The sequence below is a fragment of the Sorghum bicolor genome, chromosome 10 (genome assembly GCF_000003195.3).
Source record: "Sorghum bicolor cultivar BTx623 chromosome 10, Sorghum_bicolor_NCBIv3, whole genome shotgun sequence".
Taxonomy (NCBI): domain Eukaryota; kingdom Viridiplantae; phylum Streptophyta; class Magnoliopsida; order Poales; family Poaceae; genus Sorghum; species Sorghum bicolor.
In genome coordinates this window covers 59240285-59259433 of record NC_012879.2, presented here as the reverse complement: position 1 = coordinate 59259433, position 19149 = coordinate 59240285, and the positions used below count along the sequence as shown (strand labels likewise).

The window sequence follows — 19149 nt, the reverse complement described above, 5'->3', positions numbered from 1 at the left end:
GCCTAAATATACACATTATTTATAGTTAGGCCTTGTTTTGCATATTTCAGCTTCACTAGGAAAGCTGTTTTTCTGGAAAATAACTTCATGAGCAATTTTCTAAGTGAAGCTAAGCTGTTTTTAAAAAGTTATTTAAGAAAATAGCTTCACCAACAACTTCATGCATAAATAAGAGAGAGAAATGAGGAAGAGTTGGGATAAACTATTTTTTTCAATTTCACCATAACTTATATCTTTAGGGAAGAGAAGAAAAACAACTTCACTCATAAAAATATTTTGGAAATGAGTGTTTAGGTAAAAAAAACATAGCTTATAATAACTCATAAAGCTTTTATAAGCTGTGCCAAACATGCCCTTAACTTTAAGTCTTCATCTTCTAGATGGTTGATACGTGTAATTAAATCTGGACTTCACTTTCCATTCGACCATCGAAAACCAGCAAAGCTGTACTGTAAGCCTGTAACATGACGAGACACAGGGTTGTCAAATTAACTAAAGTCCAAATGTAGTCGTAGCTCGTAGGATGATGCATGTGTCCTGCCAGTGGCCACAGGCGCGTGAGGCGAGTGGACACAGAAGAGCACTAACTATGGTAGTGTTGATAAGTTCAAGCGTACACTAGCCATCAATCCGTTCACTGGCCAAAAAACAATGAAAGAGCGAGACGTAACATGCATAGTACGTTGCACTTCTTATCTTGGACTCTTATTTTCTTGACTTCACCTCCATCAAGGACACCTAAATAGCACATCAGACACTGATGGATATGACTCCAATTCATTAGGCGCGCGCGCTGTGGTAATCGTTATCATTCATCCATCTATTTTAGAATGTAGAGTAGGACTCCAAAAATACAAAAACAGCGTAACATGTAGGAGTACAATTGTCCAATATTTTCCAATTGTGTGGTCTCAAAAAATATATGAAAAACTTCTTTCTGTTCACAGATCTATGTCTATATACAATAAATACATAATACTCCCTCCGTCCTCAAATATAAGATATGAAAGCATTCAAAATTTGTCCCAAATTAAAAGGTATTCTAGGTAAATTAATAACTTCTCTAAAACACCAAACTAGGCTATACATGTGTTTGAGTATCGGCCATATAGACCCTTGCATTGTTCCAACTTCCACTACCATTTACATGGACACATAGAGATTTATCTTAGCTGATTCTGATATAATTTAGTATCTGACCCACCTTTTCTTTTTTTTTCTCCCTTTTACAAATATTTTACGAAGTGTTAGTTTGAGTTTCAAAAAAAAAAACTATAAGTGTTAGTTTTTCTTTTGCCAGAAGAAAGTAAACTTTTTCTGACCGGATCAAGTGTCTTGATGACTGTTTTAGACAACGATAAATGGACGCACGATATATGCAAGAATTGTTGAAGCCGTACTGATTAGGTGGAAGCGTTACACTTATCTTGGACTATATTTGTCTTTATCCGGTGTGGATACATAACACAACACTGGCCGGGATGGTGTTTGGTTTATTAATTTGCAGCGTCAGTCCGTGTCATCCGTCACCAAGTTGTTCCGTCAGTAATCCCCGCGCGCAAGCCAATCTCTAGGAATTATATATACTAGGAGAATTCTCTGTGTATTGTCGTAGATATGAAGAAAAAATATTTTCTTTGAGTGAACATATGAAGAAAAAATATAAGTAAGTTCCAGTATTAATCACTAAGAATCAGGAGATGTATATATATGATATTGGTAATACAACAATATATATTGATAAATGATGTTATTTGCTAATGTGAATAGCTTGAATGAAAACATAATAATATGTGTTAATGAATGTTGATGTGGACACTTTGTATGACGAGATAGTTGAATGTGCTATGTGCTAGTAGGATATTCTAGTGGATGCTAATGTGAATGCTTTGCATAGTAAAAGAAATAGTTAGTATGGTTTATCTTTATAAGAGATATAGATTGATTCCTTTATCTGAAGAGAAGCGTGAGACTTGATCCCTCCTCGTGCGTAAGCGACGACGAATGCATAGCACGGAGTTAATCCACGAACCAAACACTGTAAATGGACAGATATGATCCTATGATATATGCGAGAATTGTTAAACCGGTACTGATTGACGATTAGAGTGTGGAAGTGTTACACTTCTCTTGGACTCTATTTATTCGTCTTTATCCGGCGGCATACTGATGAGTGATGGGCGGGAGCTTCAGGCCTTATTTACCCAAAAATCTAAAACTTTATAAGATATAAGATTTCTCGTCACATCGAATCTTGCAGCACATGTATGAAGTATTAAATATAGATAAATAGAATAACTAATTGCACAGTTTACCTGTAAATCACGAAACAAATCTTTTAAGCCTAGTTACTCCATAATTAGACAATGTTTGTCAAATAAAAACGAAAATACTACAGTATCAAAATCCAAAAACTTTTATATAAGGAGGGCGTGTGTGTGTATATATATATATATATATATATATATATATATATATATATAGCTTGCAGTCGCAGCAGGAACGAACGATACACAGCATAATTTGCAGTCATGTGGAGGCTGAAGGTGAGTGAAGGTGGCGGGCCGTGGCTGTGATCGGAGAACGGCTTCCTCGGCAGGCAGGTGTGGGAGTTCGACGCCGACGCTGGCACGCCGGAGGAGCGCGCCGAGGTCGAGAGGCTGCGTCAGGACTTCACCCGCCACCGCTTCCAGAAGAAAGAGTCCCAGGACCTCCTCCTGCGCATGCAGGTGCTGCATTGGTTACTATTCCGATCATTAATTTGAACATGATGCATATGCATATATACTAGCTGCATTTTTTCTCCTCATTGTTCCGTCTTATTTGTAATATATAAAAGATATATTCTAACGGTTTTATGCTGTGTTCTCATAGTATCTCAATGCATGGTTTTGTATTACTATTTCCGGTTTTATGTATCCAGAATAATCCAGATGATCTGTAATCCAAAAAAAATTGCAAAATTTTTCAGATTCCCCGTCACATCGAATCTTTAGACATATGCATGAAGTATTAAATATAGACAAAAATAAAAACTAATTGCACAGTTTGGTCGAAATTGACGAGACGAATCTTTTGAGTCTAGTTAGTCCATGATTGGACAATATTTGTCAAATACAAACGAAAGAGCTACAGTGTTGATTTTGCAAAATATTTTAGAACTAAACAAGGCCATGGTGTTTTTTCTCCTCTATTTATACTAGTAGTATATAATAACTTGACACGTACTAGACCTATTAATGATCTTGCCGACTCACCCGTCAGAAAATGTGATCCAACCTTGCAAGAGCGGGTCGACACAGGGCTCGAGTTATTGACCACAAGAAAATCAAGTGCATATGCCATATTTTACAACCGTAGCCTTAACTTAACTTATGGCCCAAACAAATAAAAGGAAAAAAAACAACTAGGCACCAACACCGTAGGGAAGGCCGGAAGGGGGAGGAGCCATGCATGCATGGGGCGAAGGGCTCGGCGATAGGGGAGGTGAGCAGGCTTGGAGGAAAAGAGAGACGGAGAAGTGGCATGTGGAGGAGAGATAGGGAGTGTGGAAGTCTGGATGTGTTGGCTAGAGTCGTTAGTGTTATTGATGTTGTTGCTTTTATCGTCTTGAACCATTTTCATTGATGGATCCATATTACGAACCAGTATGGTGATGAAAATTTATCATAAATAGTTTATAACAAACTAGTGGTGAAAATATTATTCTGAGAATGTTTTCTGTAGACATAGTGTTTTCCTCTTTTTATCAGTATTGGATATCAGTTGACCTTTCCCTCTTAGCACCAAGATATTTTTTTATATACGCCCTCAAGATGTATTACCATTTGTATGCAGTATGCAAAATTAAACCAACGACTACATCCTTCAACTCCATCGATGAAGCTTGAAAACAGTGAAGAAGTGACTGAAGAAATACTATTAACTTCATTAAGGCGAGCTTTAAGTCAACATTCTACTTTACAAGCACATGATGGTCATTGGCCTGGAGAGTACAGTGGACTTTTGATCATTATGCCAATGTTTGTAAGTACTTCAGGTTTCATCCGTTAATGACTTACTGTTTTCATTTGTCTTCATGAGGAAAAAAGAAGATAAGAATCATTCACTTTCTGCATTAATACGTAGACCATTATCTTTGATGGGGTATCACTGTATGTGTCACATATGGTTTTGGGACCACAATCAAATGCAAGCTATATGGATGTCACTGTAAAGTTTTCATACACCTAGAGCAAAATTTTAATTAATTGGTCAAAATTTATTAGACCATGAAGAAATATTGTGTTTTCTCGCTCGAGGAAAAGACCGGGCGGCAGGTGGGAGCCCGAAACCAGTACCGGTGCCACTTTAAAAAGTTTTTGAATTGTGATACTATAGCATTTTTTATTTTTATTTGATAAATATTGTCTAATCATAGAGTAACTAGATTTAAAAGATTCATCTCACAGTTTATATGTAAACTGTACAATTAATTTTAGTTTTATTTATATTTAATGCTCTATGCATCTACCATAAAATTTAATGTGATGAGGAATTAAAAAAAATAGTTTTTGGGACGAACTAAAAAAGGCCCAGTCGTGCCTCCCAACATCGCTCCTCTGCCTGTGGCCCACAGGCCGCGCCGCTATAGAAGGCCGCATCGTGCCTAAGCCAGCCCACCCTACTGCCCCCATGCACTGCGTTGCCTGCCCCCGAGTCGATCGGCTGCCCCAAGCCACGCCTCCAAGGTCCACAGCCTTGTTCAGGATTAAGGCAGATAAGGAGTGAGCTTGGGCACTACTCGGCTCGTTAGGATAATTAGCTCGACTCGCTTACGAGCTAGAAAGTCAGCTTGACTCGACTCGTTAAAAGCTTAAGCTGGCTCGTTAAGCTCACGAGCTAGGTATAAAGAGTATATAAAATATAATATTTATATTTATCTAAAGCTTAAAAATAGTAATAATAAAATAATAATATATCCAATTATCTTAAGTCCAACAAAATATTCATATAAGCTAACATATCAACCATTTATAAAATATAAGACATAAAGTAATACAAAACTAGTATAAGTTATGATGATTTTTTTTCTTTAATACTGTAGCTCATTAGGCTCGCGAGCTAACTCGAGTTGGCTCGTTATAGCTAACGAGCTAAAATCTTGGCTCGGCTCGACGTTGTTATTCTAATGAACCGAGCCGAGCCAAGCTGAGCCGAGACAGTCATGAGTCGAGCGAGCTAACGAGCTTCGAGTTTTTTTGTCCAGCCTTATTAACCACAAGCCTTGTTCATAGTTCACGAGGGAGAGGAGAGAGAATGAGGGATATAAACACGGGGGTAAAATGGTGAGAGCAGGTCAAAGATTGGGTGAAAAAGTTAAAAGTTGGCTTAAATCCCGAACTGACAGTAGCATAAAATATCTATTTCATAAAGGCATTCTGGCGAATATCTCACAACTTCGATGGCATTTGAACAGACCAGTATAAGGCATTGTTTAGTTCTGAAAAGTGAAAAGTTTTTGATACTTCGTTTGTTATCCAATTATGGACTAAGTAGGATTAAAAGATTCGTCTCGTGATTTTCAGCTAAACTGTATAATTAATTTTTGTTTTTGTCTATATTTAATATTTCAGGCATATGCCACAAGATTCGATGTGACGAGGAATCTTGAAAACTTTTTGATTTTCAGAGTGAACTAAACAAGGCCTAAGAGTGATAATGCATCAAAAGTAGCTTATTAATTAGTTCTATCAAACATACAAAAGGCATATAGACGGACAATATTTACATTCATGTGGGAGTTGCGCTCCTTTAGTCTCTTGCAGGTCAGTTTGCTATACTAACAAACTTTGCTCTCTATCTTGAATATACAAATATATATGAGAGCTCAAGATTAGAATCCATATTATAATAATTACAGAGCGCATAGTCCCTACATTAGATTAAATATTATTTTCTTCTACCAATAATGAGACCATTTCAGCGCTTGCGGCTTTGATTTTTCTCGCACTTTTACCTAATATATAAACTAGGACCCACCGTGACACATGGGCCACTCAAGCCAGCAAGAAAGCCTGATATATGGGCCATGCTTGCCAACATAGATGATATAACCATTTTTTATTTTAAAAATCATTATAAATTATGATGGAGAAGCAAATCATAAAAGTTATCACAGATATGGTGTCATTGTAGCCTATGAAGATTCTGAGGGGGTATTTAGTTTCCCTTTTCCCAAAATTTTTGGGTTTTAATTAGTCTATCATTTTACATAATGAAATTAATCATCTTACAAAATTTTTGGCAAAAAAGTGGTTGTTCTCCATTTTAGATTTTGGTATCAAAAGGCAAAAAAAACTCAAAAAAAGCCTAAAGAGGCTCTCACGAGGACAATAAATTCTGTATTTTGAATAGAACTAAACATGATCTTAAAAATTTTGGTATTTTGCATTCCACCATTTCAAAATAGTTACCATTCTGCATTTGTTTGGAACTAAACACCCCTGAGTTGGCTTGTCCCCCCCCCTAAAAAAAGATGAGTAGGGATATTGTAATCTGGTATTCGTCACAGAAGGTCACACACACGTGCACACACGCGCACACGCACGCACACCCGCACGCACAAGCACACCCCCACGCACACGCATATTTCGTGCTTAATAAACTATTTTAAAGTTGTTGTAGCTGCAACAAAGAGTTCATTTAGATTGAAAATATTTGACAAAAATCCCCTCATTTGCCCACGCTAAAGCACAGGTCTAAGACTAGTCCAATCTCACGGGAGCTGTGATGCCGCTTTGTATGGGTGAGAGTTTTCTTGACATACGTGAGAAGATCTTTCTTAAGCACAATGCCCATAGCTGTCTTACACCCGTGGTCGAGTTTTTTTTATAATGCTACGTAGCAATCATGTTTTCCCCTGATTTCTCAAATAACATAGCATTAGGATTTAAAATCTGTCTTCTTGTATTATAATTGAATTTCACTTGAGGACATTATGATAATGCATCTAGAATGTTCCGTTTCTCTCGCAGATATTCTCTTTGTATGTTACTGGATCAATTAATACCATCATATCACTAGAACATCGACGCGAGATATTGCGCTACATTTACAACCATCAGGTACTATTCTTAGTCAAGCCCAATTATTTTTTAAAGTGAATTCCAATTAAATTTTGTGAGCTCTGTTTTTTCTATGAAATATACTAAATAAATAAAAATGCAGAATGAAGATGGCGGTTGGAGTACACATGTTCTAAGGACAAGTACCATGCTAGGATCATGCTTGAACTATGCTGCCTTAAGGCTTCTTGGTGAGGTGGCACATGGGGAGAATGATGCTTTGTCAAAAGGACAGGCTTGGATTTTATCCCATGGAAGTGCAACTGCGCTACCCCAATGGGGAAAGATATGGCTCTCGGTATGAAAACGAGAGACACAAAAAGTGTTACCTTTTATGCGATAATAAGAAAAGTCAAATAGAAATGGTTTTAAAATTGTTTTTTAATAAGATGAAACTCTTTGCACTACGTGCACACATAAACTTTTTTTTTTGTTTTACCATATTAGAGCTACAACATTGTGCAACACATTGTTACGGATAATGTGAAATCACATAGCTAGATAACATTCCTAGACATCATGAACCACATTTAACTCATGGTTATGCTCAAGCTAATGTAAGCTACCATATATTTGAAATCACAGATAATTGGTGCTTATGATTGGTCAGGAAATAATCCAGTTACCCCTGAATTGTGGATAGTTCCATATGCTCTTCCAATTCATCCAGGTAATTAACTGTTCATTTTGTGGGGGTAACTTAGGTTTAGTGTCTGTCCATGATAGATACAATGATCCTTACACCATGGAAACTATGTCAGCACTAGCATTTTTGACATAGTGCCTTTTAGATTAGTAATTACTTTTTCATAACATACCGCATTTGTAAGTAACTAGGGAAAAGAGTCTTTTTCCATCAACATATGGATAGTTTTAGTCACCTAGCTTTATTAGAGAGGGACACATCATTGAAAAAACTATGCAAAGAAGTATATACGAGGTTTTGGCTTACAAAAAAGGAATATGCTTGATGGAAAAAATAGTATACTACAACATAAAAATATAGTATACTTGCTATACAAACTTAAAGCAATTAAGAGCAAAATATAATGCTCATCTAATTCTGCACCATTAAGATTTCCGTTTGACCCCTTTCAATTTACAACCTTCTTTTTCTCATTGTACCACCATAGCATGCATCATGCATGCATATGATCCTTCTTCATCAAGATAATAACACACCTTTTTTCATAGACTAGATTTCATGAACCCATAATATATCCACCCCTTAGTAAAATTCATCGCATTTTGTGCCCATTTGGTAAACCTTCCAAGAACAAGGGCTGGATCTCCACAACTTGTGATACCCCTTAAGAAACCCACAAGATCAATCAAGCATAATAAGCCCATAGGATTGGTTTTCTCTTTGTTCACCCTTATGGTCAGTCAACGGAGCATGTTTCATGTGACATGGTGCAATGAAATGATAAATGAGCTCATTATGTGAACCAAGTTTTCCAAGACTAGCGTGTTAATCACAATATTGAGAATCCAACCTACGTGTTATTTGTGAAACAAGAAAAGTTTCTAAGGTTTGGGACTATTTAAACATAACCTTAATCTTTAGTTTGTATATATCTAATGCATGCTTTTTTTCCTCTGTAGGACGATTCTATTGCTTTTTCCGGTTGGTATATATGCCAATGGCATATCTTTATGGGAAGAAATTTGTTTTGGCCCATTACTCCAATTGTATTGGCGTTAAGGGAGGAGCTTTACAACATCCCATATGACAATATTAATTGGAAAGAGGCTCGTCATTCTTGTTCCAAGGTTTGTTTCAATCTAAGCTAACACTTCAAGAGCTCAACATGCAACCTCTGTCCAGATATGCAATCATTTTAACCATCATAGACTCTCTCTCTCTCTCTCTCTTTATATATATATATATGCATCAGAAGAAGTACTAAGTGCTATCAGATTAGCCATTTATTAGACAATTTTGGATAGTTGAAAATTGTTCAAAAATTTTAAGACATTACATACGACTAAGATTTGGGGTACAATTGATTTCACATGGGATATACATAACTAAACGATACTAAAAGTTGACCCTAGTTTAGTTTGATGAATGTCTGCAAGGTTGATTAGTTTTGCAATTGGGCGCATTATTGGAGATTTGTTTGGAGCGATGCTAGTTCACTTGGACAGGAATCCATGTAGAACCCACTGAGGCTTATAGTGATCAAGAGTGCGATCAGAATGAAGTATACCTAATGAATAAAAATAATATTTGTACGAAAAAATTTGTTAGTGGACAGTAAAAAGTAGAGGTCGTTTGCTGGTGAATATCCAAAATGAAGCCATTTGCTGGAAGGAACTCTCATTGCTAAAAATTATGCTCGTGGACATTGTGCCCTTTATTTTACGACAAAATTTTCTCTTGGACATCCAAAATGATGTAGATTTGCTGAGGGACATCGTGAAAAGCTACATTTGCTAGTGGACACTCTATCACGAGGCCAATTTGCAAGAAGACACCGCCTTGCCCGAAGAGAGGAAGAGAGGTTGTGAGGCTGTGAATAGACCATTTTGCCCCTATCTTGACTGGATAGATCTCATATTATGTTGCGTGGAATGGTCGACAGATGACACTAGATGAGATCGTTGGTGGCTAGGATAATAGTTTTGAGCATGTGTTCAATTGGAAGGCAGAGATAGAGAAGAAGAGCCAGGGGCAAAATGACCTATTGGTAGCCTCCCTTTGGGCAAGATGGTGTCTTGTGGCAAATTGGCCACGTCACGGAGTGTCCACCAACAAATGTACCTTTTCACGGTGTCCTTTAGCAAACCTGCATCGTTCTAGATGTCCAAGAGCAAATTTTGCCTTATTTTACTCATTTCCACCGGTTGAGGAAAGAGAACAGCAAAATGTCTTTTTCCCCTTTCTTCTTCCCCTCTCCCTTTCCTTTTCTTTAACCTTCGCACTCGATCTCAGCTTGGAGAGCAGAGCAATGTCAGGGAGGGGAGGGAGCAACAATGGCGGGAGAGCAGATCGAGTAGCACCGCAGGGGAGGAGAAGGTGCATTGGCGTTGAGTAGAAGCGTGTGAGCTGGCCTCTACCAAGCTATGCCTGTGGGTGCCTGATGCGAGACCTAGGATGGCCCAAGGTGACTTGGCCACATGTGTCTATAGCGTCTACATCAGCTTCTCGGTGGTGGTGTCTTGTTCCTGTGAGGAGGAGGTCGGAGAAGGCTAGAGCTAGACACGCATGGCCCTAAGGAAGGCGAGCACGAGGATCGATAGGCTAGGGGAGGTTTGGAGGAGCAAGCTTGATGTGCGCCTCTGCTCAGTAGTCGACAATGAGCAAGGAGACAACGACAACCAGCTGGTCCCATCCTGGCTAACCTGTGGGGCGACTACGGCAAGTCCGCATGATGCTCACATGCTCCTTCAACTAAGCACCGTCACCGCCATCACCACTAGCACGGGAATCATCTTTAGCGTGGCCCAGCCCTGCGTGTCCCTCTGGTGCGGCCTAGCCCTGTGTGTCCCTCTAAACTAGCCCCACCACGGAGCCGCCCCCTGCCCGCTCATGATGCCACTCTACCACCACAGCCACAACACCACCAGGTGTCGTACTCTCGACTTGCCTCGCCAACACAGGGAAAAAGAAAGGGAGACAAGAAGGAAAAAATAGGCATAGGGTAAGAATGTCATTTTCCCACCTTCCTCTCTCCTCAACCAGTGGAAATAAATAAAATAAAGGGTGTGATGTGTAGTATGCCTTAGCAACGATAGCGTGTTTTAGCAAATGCCCCATTTTGGGTGTCCGTTAGCCAATGACCTCCATTTTTAGTGTCTACTAGCAAATTTTCCATATTTGTACTATGAGGAGGAGCTAAATCTTTAGTGGCGCTTGTTGGCCAGTTGCCCATTGTGCTTCAAGGTTAGAAAACTTAGAGGAACCTCATATTGTGTGCATTCATCCAGCTAGCTATGTGGATGCTCTGCATTGTTACCCATCATGTGCAGTCAAGCAAAGGAAAAGAGGGGCCATGCCATGGAGAGAGGGTAGTAGCAGGTAAGTGTATGAAAGCGAGGATATGATTCATAATCACTCATGATACGATGTAAGTGGAAATATTTCACGCAATACAACTCAATGAACTATGATTGGTACATACTTTTCTAAAGAAAATGTAAAAATTCTACCCTTTGCCACTACGCACAACCAAGTTTTACAACGTTTCCAGCTTATTTGCTTATAGAAAAAAATAAAAAGAGTTCACTCAAATAGTCAAATATCATATGCAAAGTGTCTATCATTACTTTCCCACCCATTCTTGGCAAACATAACCTCCAACACTTTGCTTGCTAATTGAAACTTCTGCCTTTTATCTTCATGCTACACGAGTGCCTAGAACTGCAACAAATACGATCATCTAAAAATAGCCTGCATAAAAGAAATATTTTATTTTATTTCTCAAAAAACAATGTCATTATGAGTACACCAAATTGACCAAATAATAGCAACAACCCCCACAAAATTAGCTTTTATCCTCCCTTTCAATGCCCATGAGCTAGCCTCCAAGCTTGTTAGTAGTAGATCTAGGTGGGGTTAACCCATTAGCTATATGAACAATATTCCAGATAGTCTCAGCGAAGCAATAAAAAAGTTGTTAATTGTTTTATTAATAACAAAAAACAAACACTTTTGGCTACAAGTCCAATTCCTCTTGGCTAGATTGTCCTTTGTTAAGATAACACCTCTTTGGAAGTACCATGAAAGTTTTTTTATCTTAAGAGGGAGCTTAAATTTCCAAATGAGCTTTTGATGAAAAAGATATCCTAGTTTATCAAGTATGCATACATTGACTGTAATTAGCCATGATTATGTATATCCAAGTTAAAAGCATCCCTCTCATTTGATATTTATTGGGATTGGTATGCATAGTACAAGCAAAAAAGGCAACAAACAAGATATTTATGTGCATGCAATAGATGGAAACTTATATAGTTTATTGCCATGTAGAAGAGCCAATCCATCATCATGTTACTAGCAATGATGCTATTGTCACAAATCACATGTGACTATAGCGCATCTCGCTAGAGAGCTGATATACCAAATTTGGCTATAATGGTCAATCTTCCTTTATTAGTACAAAGCTAAATCTTGAATGATTTTTTACCTGCTAAACCAAGCTAGCTATGCTAGCTTTATACAAATCTTTAATATGTATACTTTATATATCCTTAATATGTATATATATACTGCAAGAACAATATAACCATTTTTTGATGCATGATTCACTTCTCTTTTGTTATAGGAAGATCTTCTCTATCCACGCTCACAAGTGCAAAATATTATTTTTACTTGTCTCAACAAGTTTGTGGAGCCAATGTTAAACTGCTGGCCAATTAACAAATTAAGAGAGAGAGCTCTGCATAACCTTATGGAACATATCCATTATGAAGATGAAACTACTAAATATATTTGCCTTTGTCCTGTTAATAAGGTATTGCATAACTATCTTTGTACTCTTCTATTAAAGTTGTATGCTTGATTATTCTAGGGGAAATTATATAAAGAATAAGAAACACAACATTCCTAAAGTCAACCATAGTTTTATATGCCCTTTTTGGAATGTTCTTCCAATTCATTCAAGGTTTGCATCTTGGCAATTGTTGTTTGTTCATACTCATAACATGCTAATTCTTATACTTCCACTTGCCATTATATTGGAGTTAAATGTTGATTGGTCACCTATGGTGGTGTTTCCATGGTATGTTGTTGAATTTGTCCAACAGGCCATTGTGGAAATATTGTACTAAAGGACATTTTTTCTCGATTCTTATTATTGTATTAAAGTCAAAATAGATTGTATGAAACATCTAATATTCTTTTTGTTAGGTGCTAAATATGATTTGTTGTTGGGTAGAAAATCAAAATTCAGATGCATTCAAGAAACATCTTCCAAGGATATATGATTACTTGTGGCTTGCAGAAGATGGCATGAAAGCACAGGTACAACTTTAGACTATCTTTTGGAATATTGGAGTCAGATGTTTTTGTACTAACTAATTTGTGAGTGAGAAAGTAGTTAAATAAATTTTCCAATTGAAGTATTAGCATTTAGGCAAATTTGAGTCTCAAGTACTTAGTTGGAATTGACGAAATCCTCTTTAGAGTCTACTTCTTTGCACGGAGCAAGTATAACTAGGGACACATGGTGCCTTATGTCTTATTCATCTTTATGTAGCAGTGAACATTAAATTCAATGCTTAAACTAGACTTAATATTTTGTGATTGTGTAATTCCTAGAGTCCAAATGGATCATCCCACTTGTCCTTGCTTCATTTAAAATCATTATCATGGTGGTGGTGGTGGTATAGATTCTAGGAACCTTATATGCTAGACTAACCCACCTAAAAAACTAAGGTTGGACACCACCACCACATCTTACATCAACACACACATGAATCGCTAATGTTCTAATTAGTTTAAATTTAAATAGGTCCAAAATGTCACATCCCCTAAGGGTTCAACATCCTCGCTAGCCCAACACCTACAATTGAGCAAGACCAAGATCCAAAATGTCTATATCCACTTTGCACATCGTGAACCACACACTAGTACCAAATCACTTACGCTTTCATCCTTACAAGGTTAACCCAGGGATGGTGGTACAGACTCTAGAAGCCTTATATGTTGGTCCAACCCACTGTCACCAAACAAGATGAGACTAAACACCCCTACACACACAACACACATCAACACACAACATGGGCCAGCAAGGAAAAATTCTAACCAGGCCGGATGTCACCTTTTGAGAACTCGCCACTTATAATTTATAATGAAGTAATTTTGCTTCAAAGAAAGTGTGGGCAATGAATTGGTTTAAATATTCTCATTAAGCTAGATGTACATGTTCCATTGTTACAAGCATCAAAATAAATGATTTTTTTTAATAAATGAGTCACAAGAGCTCATTTTATGTGTTTAGTTTTTTAAAGTGATAATAGCATGTACTATCCTTGGCATTAATTAATAGAGTTACCTATTTATAACAACAAAAGTTATCTTTGTTATCGAACTCTAAGATAAAGTCTAAAATTTATTTTGAATCGCATGTGTCATTTGAGACACTAATCTAGATAATGATTTATGTTATTCTATCAAAATTAGGTTTATAATGGTTGCCAAAGCTGGGAGACAATACTAACGGTTTATGCCTTTTGCTCAACTAATCTTATCGATGAGTTTGGTCCAACTATAGAAAGAGCACATGAATATATAAAAAGATCACAGGTTTGTTGTTTCTAACCTTTTATTTTTGAAACAATTTAATTACAAATTGCCACACCCTTTTTTGTTTGATTGAAGGTTCTTAAAGATCAACCAAATTACCAAAGTTATTATCGTCAAAGGTCGAAAGGTTCATGGACTCTTTCAACAGTAGATAGTGGTTGGAATTCACCAGATATTACCGCCGAAGCTCTTAAGGTTATTAGAATAATTATCTAAATTTGATCATGCAATGGTATTTTTTGCCTTTGTGGCCTCTAAAATTTTCCATGTGCTTTCCTTCAGGTGTTAATCTTGTTATCAAAGATTTCTCCTGACCTTGTTGGCAATCCAATAGAAGAACAAAAGTTGTATGATGCCGTTGACTGCATCCTTTATTCCATGGTATGACCCTCAAATCTATATTCTGTAACATTACAATTTTCACGCATGAAAACTATGTGATTATGTACAACCAAAAGTATGACCATATTGTTTAAAAAGGTAAGTGCAAGTTGGTAGTTTATTTGCACGCCTATATCTAGAACTTGTATCCATAACAAATCACCACCAAGCAAAATAATTATTTGTCAAACAAGTTCAACCACTTTTAAACTTCTCTTCAAATAGTAACATTTAACATGCACTTTGCAATGGCTCAGTTAACTAATTTATTTAAGTGTTTTGTATGCTCACAAATGTGACAAGGAAACATCCATTCTAGTATACTAGGATCAAACACAAGTTATGGATTAGGTGACATCGAAATTATGTAACTGCTACAATTATTGTCAACAACCATACATATTTAAGTGTGTGCCCACACTAAATACATAATTTTATCTCTTTTCTAGTGCAAAGATAATCTATTTAACAATCTCTATTTCTTATTTTGTTAATTGAGCATTAAAGAATAAAGGTGGAACCTTTTCTTCATATGAATGTCAAAGGACAACTTCTTGGCTAGAGGTAATTAAGTGTATCCCAATTTTTATTATATTATTTTGGGTACTCTATATATGTTAATATGTTTGCAAATGTCCCATATGAGTGTGTTTTGTCATTAGTACACCCATGCGGTAAGTCAGGCACCAAGCATAAGTAGATATATTATTTTCTACATTCCTCCCCAATATGACGTATTATATATTGTAGCATTGCACTTATACTAACCCAAATTTTGTTTGGAAATTTAGATTCTTAACCCTTCTGAAAATTTTGTGAATATTGTCATCGATTATCCGTAAGAGACCCAAAAACTCACAAATGCTTACTTAACATCTGTTATCACCATTTTATAGTTTCAACTTAATAAAACTATTTCTTTGGGATGCCAATTGGTAGATACGTTGAATGCACATCATCAGTACTGGAAGCTTTTATATTATTCAAAGAGCTATATCCTTTGTACCGTACCCAAGAGATAGATGAATGCATAAATAATGCTGCCATGTTTATTGAGAACAAACAAAGGAAGGATGGTTCATGGTAAGTAAGATTATGTAAATTTCATTGTATAAAGATGATTTCAACCTACACGACTCAAAACTATTTGTTATATTTTCGCAGGCATGGCACATGGGGTATATGTTTCACTTGTGGAACCATGTTTGCGGTAAAAGGATTAGTGGCTGCTGGAAGAACATATGATACTAGTTCTTCCATCCGGAAAGCATGCAACTTCCTGTTGTCAAAACAACAAACTACAGGTGGATGGGGGGAAAGCTATCTTTCTAGCGAAACAGGGGTAAAATTTCTCTCCTTGTATTTGAATGATGTATGCTTCCTCCTTTTGAAATTTGAAAATAATTCAATTTCATCTTCTCTATATATGGAATTGATGTAATAGATCATCTATAATTCCACTTTTAAACATCAAGAGTATTGGGTAAATCTATTGGTTACCACCCCAAGCTTGCAAGCTCAACTCTCACACATTTGTGGGTAGGCACACATATGTTGTTGTTTAGCACCCATGCTCCTCCATCTTAAGAGATATACTAGTTGTAGACTTCTATGATTGCAACATGTTGTCTCTAATTCCACCTTTACTAGTCAACACAATCACAATGGTACGATGCTGACACAACTCAATGGCCAATTCTCTCCTTGCCAACACTTGGGGGCAAGGATATATGGGTTGGTATAGGGAATTTTTATTTAACTATGAAGAAGATACACATGTACACACTCACACACCCACAAGCATGTCTCATATGATCTACTAATGACAAACCATTAAATGCATAGATGCATGTGGAATCTATGAGTATATTAATAATCTTGTTGAGTAGACTTGCACCCCCGCACATGCCTCCAAAGGGGTGATTTATATGACAAGGTGCAGAGGAATCTATGGATGGATTCAATTCTATTGTAAAGAGGGTCGTGGTAATTGTCACGATGATGGTCAACTATCTTAAGCCATCCATAAAAAAGTATGATTGGATTATCCACACCCACACCACATTGGATCCATGTGTTGAGTCACCCATAGAGTCCCACTAGCTCCATTGGGTGTGTAGGATGAAGTTTGTGGGTGTAGCATACTGGTGGTGATAGTGAAATGAACAAGATGTTAGAAAAATTGTTGAGATCATGTGGTCGTATTTTATTATAACAACTTGATAGAGTTAGAGGTAGATTGTGCTGCATGTACCTCAAGTTGTAAATAAAACTCCATATGTTCATTTTTAAAGATAATATGGACCTAAAATGGTTATACAGTTCACTACCTCTTTCATGAGTAAACCATTGAAAGGGATGGTGGCCCCATGGTACTCAAATCTTAAGAGGAAGATAGAAATGTTGGCTATTGTCTGAAAACTATTTCAAATATAACTTCAATGTACAATCTATCCATTGTATTACAAATGGAATTAAAAAAGGGAAGAAAGCTACATATCATATGTATGAGTTTTAGGGCCTTATGTGTACCATTTCACCCATAATTTTTCTTTATTCTAGTATATCCTAGTGTTGAAAAAGACTTACTACTATATACTTTGATAAAAGACCAATCTAGGAATTGATGCATTAATGAAACTAATTCGATGAAACTTCTAAGTAGTGTTTTCTTGTTCAAAATTGTACAGAAATATAGTAATGGAGATACCCATGCAGTGAACACTGCTTGGGCGATGCTATCGTTGATATATGCTGGGCAGGTTTGTAATTATTGTTCCTTGGATGTCATATTGATATGATGTTTCTAAATTATTTACATATAGTTATTAGTTTCTCAAAAAATGCAATATCTAACTATAGGGTTCCTATATATTTTATATTTTGTCTAGGTTGAGCGAGATCCCATACCACTATATCAAGCAGCAAGAGAACTAATTAACATGCAACTAGACACAGGAGACTTTCCCCAACAGGTAAGATTCTAATTTACTTAGTTAGGTAACATTGAGCAATAGTCTTATTATGAATTGAGTACAGCGTACTACTATAGAAACCTAGAAAGCATGTATATCAAAATTTAGAGTACCATACACTAAACACAAATGATAGCCATATCTCTCCAATAGACTAGAAAACTACTACCATGGTCATAAATATTTGATGCTCCGACAAAAATCCATTGAAAATTTTGAAGATTGGTCATCAACAACTTTTAAAATGTATAAAATCATATTGCATACTTAAGTTGAAGAGTACATTCATAATCTTATGCATTTATTGATATTAGAACTATGAATTCTCAAAAATGTAAAGGTCAAATTTGCACCACAAATACCATAAATGGTTAACAACGCTAAGTATTTTTAATGGGAGATAGTTTATACATCTATGAATAGAGCATTACAATCATAAGTATTCTTCTGGCATGGTTAAATGGTAAATATTTGTAGTACTCTTATGGCGTTATTGAATTAAAGTTGTTTATTTTGGTATAGGAACATATTGGATGCTTTAACTCCAACTTTTACCTCAACTATGCCAACTACCGCAACTTATATCCCATTTGGGCTCTTGGAGAATTTCACCACCGACTTGGTGCAAACAAAAATTGATATCAAACCAATGAACATAATCTCATCAAGGGTATTGCTATATGTATGGTTCCTTGTAAGAACATATAGTTTGTTTTTCATGGAAGTATTAAACCACTTTTGCTCTATTGTGAACATGGATGTTCGTTATTTGAGGAATCTGTGGTTTATACAATGCATAAATGTCGTAACTAACTCTCTGTATCAACAAATACTCAATGTCTTCTAGCTACTCCAACACTTCCACTTGCACTCCACTCTTGCTCAGATTGAAGGACGAGTAGTTCTTGATATATGCAACCTTAAAAACTTCACCAAACATTTTTATTTGCTCCAACAGCTCTCTAATCCGCCATGACCATTCTCTATAGTGGACTTGAGAAATATCTCCTTCCAACTCTACCAGTGATATCTATCTTGCTTTAACCCTAACGACTCCACAATTTGTAAGATTCAGCCATTGTGTCAATGTGATAAAACCCAAACGTTTCCTGACTTGCACTCCCCAAATAAGAATCCATGGGATGATTAGAATTCCACTTTGCATAGGCATTCATTTGGTGTCCACATATTCCATAGATGAAATGAAATGGATCTTTGGTCTAGCACAATTACCAACAAAATGACCTGGCTCTCCATAATGATAGCGAACAATACCTTGGATCAATGATGAATCAAAGATTGTTAGCCTGCTAATTGACTTGCCCTCTTCCATGTGCCCACCTCCATGATGAGGAGGGGCGTTAGCCGGTGTTCTTTATTGCGGGCAAGGAGCTTCCTATTGGGTCTCTCTCTACTAGTGCTTGAAGCGAGCCTG

General features: G+C 36.8%; 1 pseudogene; it reads left to right on the top strand.

Moving 5' to 3' along the window:
* LOC8065578 lies at window positions 2532-18527 on the top strand (annotated as a pseudogene).